We start from the raw sequence: 6,000 nt of genomic DNA, 5'->3' as shown, positions 1-6,000 counted from the left end.
TCTCTGGTCAGGGAACTAGATCCCACATGCCACAACTGCAGCTAAAGATCCTGCAACTAAAAATCCTGCTCACCACAGTGAAGACTGAAGATGCTGTGTGCCACAACCAGGTGCAACCAAGATGAATTTAATAATAAATATGCTTTTTAAAAAGAAGTTATCTGATTCTGGGTAGATTTTGAAGGTAGAGCTGACTTCATTTACTGATGGATAGGAGGAGTAACTCTAATATCACATTTATCATATTACAAAATATGCAACAGTAGTCTGGGTCTCTTTTTTCTCTCTTCTCACAACCTCTAAACATGAATATACCACAGATTAATTTTGTCTGAGAGATTAGGAAAGACTGCACAGGAAAAATGGCATTTAACACTGAGTTTGTTCTTAAAGAATGACTAAAATTTCTGGCTGAGAGAAGGAAAAAATATTACAGGGTTTTGCAATTAGTAAATCAAGGAAAACTTTGACAAAGTCAGTGTCAGTGGGGGGTTGGAATATACTATACTTACAAAACATGTGAGAGTATCTGTCCATGGCCGGAGAGGAGAAAGGCAAAGAAGCATGTGCACGTGGGTGGAGTTGGGCCAGGAGCTTTTGGTTATATAATACAGAACTAAATTCAAATGACTTTATTTAAAAAGGAGTACAGGGAGGGGGATTCAGGATGGGGAACATGTGTATACCTGTGGCGGATTCATGTTGATGTATGACAAAACCAATACAATACTATAAAGTAATTAACCTCCAATTAAAATAAATAAATTTATATTTTAAATAAAAATAAAAAGGAGTGCAAACATGGCTGCATCCAGGATCAGAAAATATTTTTTAGTGTTTGCTCTATTATTCTCCATTTCTTATCTCTGCTTTCCATTATATGTTGCCTTTATTCTGCTGACAGGCTGTCTTCATGAGGGAGTAAAATGACTGCAATAACTTCAGTAAAAAGAGAAAGTTGTTTCTCCCATACTCTAATATTTCCTGTGAATGGAAGAATACCTGTCGCAAGGGAATGGGCAATAGGGTTCGTTCAACCTGCAGCCCATGTCCCATCTCTGTGCCTCACACAGACACTGTGGAATGATGGAGAGGTGACTGGTTTCCTAAGGGGAAATGGAAGTGTGGGGCACATAAAAGAACAGATAGATACTCCAGTTGGCAAAGGAGTTTAGGTCAGATAAAGGGTCTGATGAGCCCAGGAAAGAAGTTTGTATTTTATCTAAAATGCAACCAACAGATTTTAGGCTAGGAATTAACATGATAAAGTTCACATTTATAAGAATTAGTGGTAATAAGGAAAACAGATTGGGTTGGGAAGAAGCTACTCAGTGTGGTAGCTTGTATCATCGGTTCCAATTCTTCATTCTCCTCTGTATCCACTACCTTTGTCATAGGACAAAAGAAGCAGAGTATGTTTCCCCACTCCATGACTTTGAGTACAAGTCAACATGACTTGCTTTAGCAATTAAATAAACTATAAGTTGTGGGCTAATTCCCAACCTAGAACACAAGAAGCCATCAGAGTCTTTGCTTTCACTCATGTGACATTACAATTCCCATGCCTGGGCTATATTCTTGTCCTAGGAAGAGGAAGAAAGACAGGTGGAGGAGAGTCAAACTGCCCCAAAGCTTATCTCAGTCTACATCAACCAACAACCAGATGGAAAAATAAGCCAGCCGAGATCAACAAAACCCCTGAGCTCTGTCAAACATAAAGATCTGACCCATTGATCCGTGAGAATAAATTATTCCTGTTTTAAGCAACTGAATGTGGGGTAATTTGTTATAACAAAATTGTAAGTTTGGCCAAAGTTAACTGGATACTGTCAGTGCTCTGATATTGAAGACTGCTATAATAATAAGCAAGAAATAGCACGTAATAATCAAGACTGTCACAGAGGAGTTACAGAGGGGGCATCTAAGTCATGATAGACACTTAGAGAGTATCTTAGAATGATGAAAGAGTTTCTTATTTAATGATGGTATAAGTAGAGAGAACCTCTGGGGGAAATATTGGAGGTGGCAATACCCAACTTTTGAGCAAACTCCAGGAGACAGCAGAGGACAGGGGAGCCTGGATGCTGTAGTCCACTGGGTCACAAAGAGTCAGATACAACTTGGTGACTGAACAACAATACCCAACTGGTTCCTGGAACTGGGAATCTACTTTAAATGAACAGAACATAAGTGAGGCTGAAAAAATTAATAATATCACCAGGAAGAAGATGCAGAATGTGAATCAAAATCCTTGAGAGCTCCAATAATAATGAGTCATAAATATGAGAAACAGCAAAACATTGTGTTGCTGAAGTCAATGGAGAAAGCATTGGAATGCTTGATTTCCATACTCAATCATTATAGGAACATTAATTTAGTATTTAAGGTTTTTTAAATTATTTAATTGAAGGATAATTGCTTTTCAGAATTTTGTGATTTTTCTGTCATACATCAACAAGAATCAGCCATAGTTTAAAATATACATTGACAATGGAGAGCTTAGTGGCAACCTTGATGAGATTGACTTTAATACAATGAGAAAGAGGGACCAAATTGGGATTGGTTGAGTGTCAATGGAAAAAGATGGCAGGCAGTAGGAAACTTTCACAAAGTTCAGTCATGACAGGAGAAAGTTTGTTTGACATGTCCAAAAGGAACATGGTGCAACTTAATAAGAAGAAACTGAAGATAGAGAAGATGATAACCCAAAAATAAAAACATGCTTTCCAAAAACCTGTGACACCTAAATTAGACAATAATGATGAAATTACTGTGTGAAAGCAAGGCAATAACAACAATAATCAGAGTGCTGAGCATTTTACATGTATTGGGATTCGCCAGGAATGCTAGTGGTAAAGAATCTGCCTGCCAATGCAGCAGACTCAAGAGACATGGGTTTGATCCCTGGGTTGGGAAGATCCCCTAGGAAAAGAAGTAATAATTGTATTTAAATTCTAAAATAGTCCATGAGATACAAAAAATTATTATTGGTGAGAGATCTGGAGCTTAGAGACATTAAATAACTTGAAGACTCTTAAGAGTCCCTTGGACTGCAAGGAGATTCAACCAGTCCATTCTGAAGGAGATCAGTCCTGGGTGTTCATTGGAAGGACTGATGCTAAAGCTGAAACTCCAATACTTTGGCCACCTCATGTGAAGAGTTGACTCATTGGAAAAGACTCTGATGCTGGGAGGGATTGGGGGCAGGAGGAGAAGGGGACGACAGAGGATGAGATGGCTGGATGGCATCACTGACTCGATGGACGTGAGTCTGAGTGAACTCCGGGAGTTGGTGATGGACAGGGAGGCCTGGTGTCCTGAGATTCACAGGGTCGCAAAGAGTAGGACACGACTGAGCGACTGAACTGAACTGAACTAAAAGTTACATACAACAAGTAGTGGGGTGGAATTCTGGAGTCAGAATTCTCTCCTTTCTTAGCATATGAGATATGCAACTTTTTTGAAGCTTTCTAGTGACTGCTCTGTAGCTCAGATGGTAAAGAATCTGCCTGCAATGAAGAAGACCCGGATTCGATCCCTGGGTCAGAAATATCACTGAAGGAGGGAATGGCAATCCACTCCAGCATTCTTGCCTAGAGAATCCCATGGAGAGGAGACTGGCGGGCCACACAGTCCATGGGATCACCAAGAGTTGGACACGACTAAATGACTAACACTACTATTAGTGACTGCCCTAGAGTTTCTTTTTCAATGTATCTTTTTCACTAATCCAAGTATACTTTCAAACACTATACAACTTCATACATTCTACAAGTACCTTACAATAAAAAACAATCTAATTTCTACCCTGTCCTTGTATCTATACTGTCATTCATTTCACTTACACACACATATATACATATATATGCATACATCAGTTCAGTTCAGTCGCTCAGTCGTGTCAGACTCTTTGCGACCCCATGAATCCCAGCACGCCAGGCCTCCCTGTCCATCACCATCACCCGGAGTTCACTCAAACTCACGTCCATGGAGTTGGTGATGCCATCCAGCCATCTTATCCTCTGTCGTCCCCTTTTCCTACTGCCCCCAATCCCTCCCAGCATCAGTGTCTTTTCCAATGAGTCAACTCTTCGCATGAGGTGGCCAAAGCACTGGAGTTTCAGCTTTAGCATCATTCCTTCCAAAGAACACCCAGGACTGATCTCCTTTAGAATGGACTGGTTGGATCTCCTTGCAGTCCAAGGGACTCTCAAGAGTCTTCTCCAACACCACACTTCAAAAGCATCAATTCTTCGGCACTCAGCTTTCTTCAAAGTCCAACTCTCACATCCATACATGACTACTGGAAAAACCATAGCCTTGACTAGACAGACCTTTGTTGGCAAAGTAATGTCTCTGCTTTTCAATATGCTATCTAGGTTGGTCATAACTTTTCTTCCAAGGAGTAAGTGTCTTTTCATTTCATGGCTGCAGTCACCATCTGCAGTGATTTTGGAGCCCAAAAAAATAAATTCTGACACTGTTTCCACTGTTTCCCCATCTATTTCCCATGAAGTGATGGGACCGGATGCCATGATCTTCGTTTTCTGAATGTTGAGCTTTAAGCCAACTTTTTCAGTCTCCTCTTTCACTTTCATCAAGAGGCTTTTTAGTTTCTCTTCACTTTCTGCCAGAAGGGTGGTGTCATCTGCATATCTGAGGTTACTGATATTTCTCCCGGCAATCTTGATTCCAGCTTGTGCTTCTTCCAGCTGGGCGTTTCTCATGATGTACTCTGCATATAAGTTAAATAAGCAGGGTGACAATATACAGCCTTGACGAACTCCTTTTCCTATTTGGAACCAGTCTGTTATTCCATGTTCAATTCTAACTGTTGCCTCCTGACCTGCATACAGGTTTCTCAAGAGGCAGGTCAGGTGGTCTGGTATTCCCATCTCTTTCAGAATTCTCCACGGTTTATTGTGATCCGCACAATCAAAGACCTTGGCATAGTCAATAAAGCAGAAATAGATGTTTTTCTGGAACTCTCTTGCTTTTTCGATAATCCAGCGGATGTATACATACATAGACATAATTGAGACTTAATTGTCTATACAGAATTGTCACCCTGCTTATTTAACTTATATGCAAAGTACATCATGCAAAGTGCCAGGCTGGATGAAGCACAAGCTGGAATCCAGATTTCTGGGAGAAATATCAATAACCTCAGATATGCAGATTATACCACCCTAATGGCAGAAAGTGACGAGGAACTAAAGGGCCTCTTGATAAAGGTGAAAGAGAAGAGTGAAAAAGTTGGCTTAAAACTCAACAGTCGAAAAACTAAGATCATGGCATGTGGTCCCATCACTTCATGACAAATAGATGGGGAAACAATGGAAACAGTAACAGACTTCATCTTTTGGGCTCCAAAATCACTGAGGATGGTGGCTGCAGCCAGGAAATTAAAATACACTTGCTCCTTGAAAGAAAAGCTATGATAATCCTGGAGAGCATATTCAAAAGCAGAGACCTTACTTTGCCAACAAAGGTCTGTCTAGTCAAAGCTATGGTTTTTCCAGTAGTCACATATGGATGTAAGAGTTGGACCAAAAAGAAAGCTGAATGCCAAATTGATGCTTTCGAACTATAGTGTTGGAGAAGACTCTTGAGAATCCCTTGGGCAGCAAGGAGGTTAAAGCATTTTTAACCTCCTAAAGGAGGTTGATTTTCCTAAAAAATCAACCCTGAATACTCACTGGAAGAACTGATGCTGAAGCTGAAACTCCAATCTTTGGCCAACTGATGCAAAGAGCTAACTCATTGGAAAAGGCTCTGATGCTGGGAAAGATTGAAAGCAGGAGGAGAAGGGGACAACAGAGGACAAGATGGTTGCATGGCATCACCAACTCAATGGACATGAGTTTCAGCAAGCTCTGGGAGACCTGGAGGCCTGGCATGCTGCACCCCATGGGGTCGCAAAGAGTCAGACATGACTCAGTGACTGAACAACAACAATACATATTTAAAGTATACACCCATCATAAATATATATGTACA

Source organism: Bubalus bubalis, chromosome 2 (assembly GCF_019923935.1).
Source record: "Bubalus bubalis isolate 160015118507 breed Murrah chromosome 2, NDDB_SH_1, whole genome shotgun sequence".
Classification (NCBI taxonomy): domain Eukaryota; kingdom Metazoa; phylum Chordata; class Mammalia; order Artiodactyla; family Bovidae; genus Bubalus; species Bubalus bubalis.
This window is presented reverse-complemented; position numbering follows the sequence as displayed.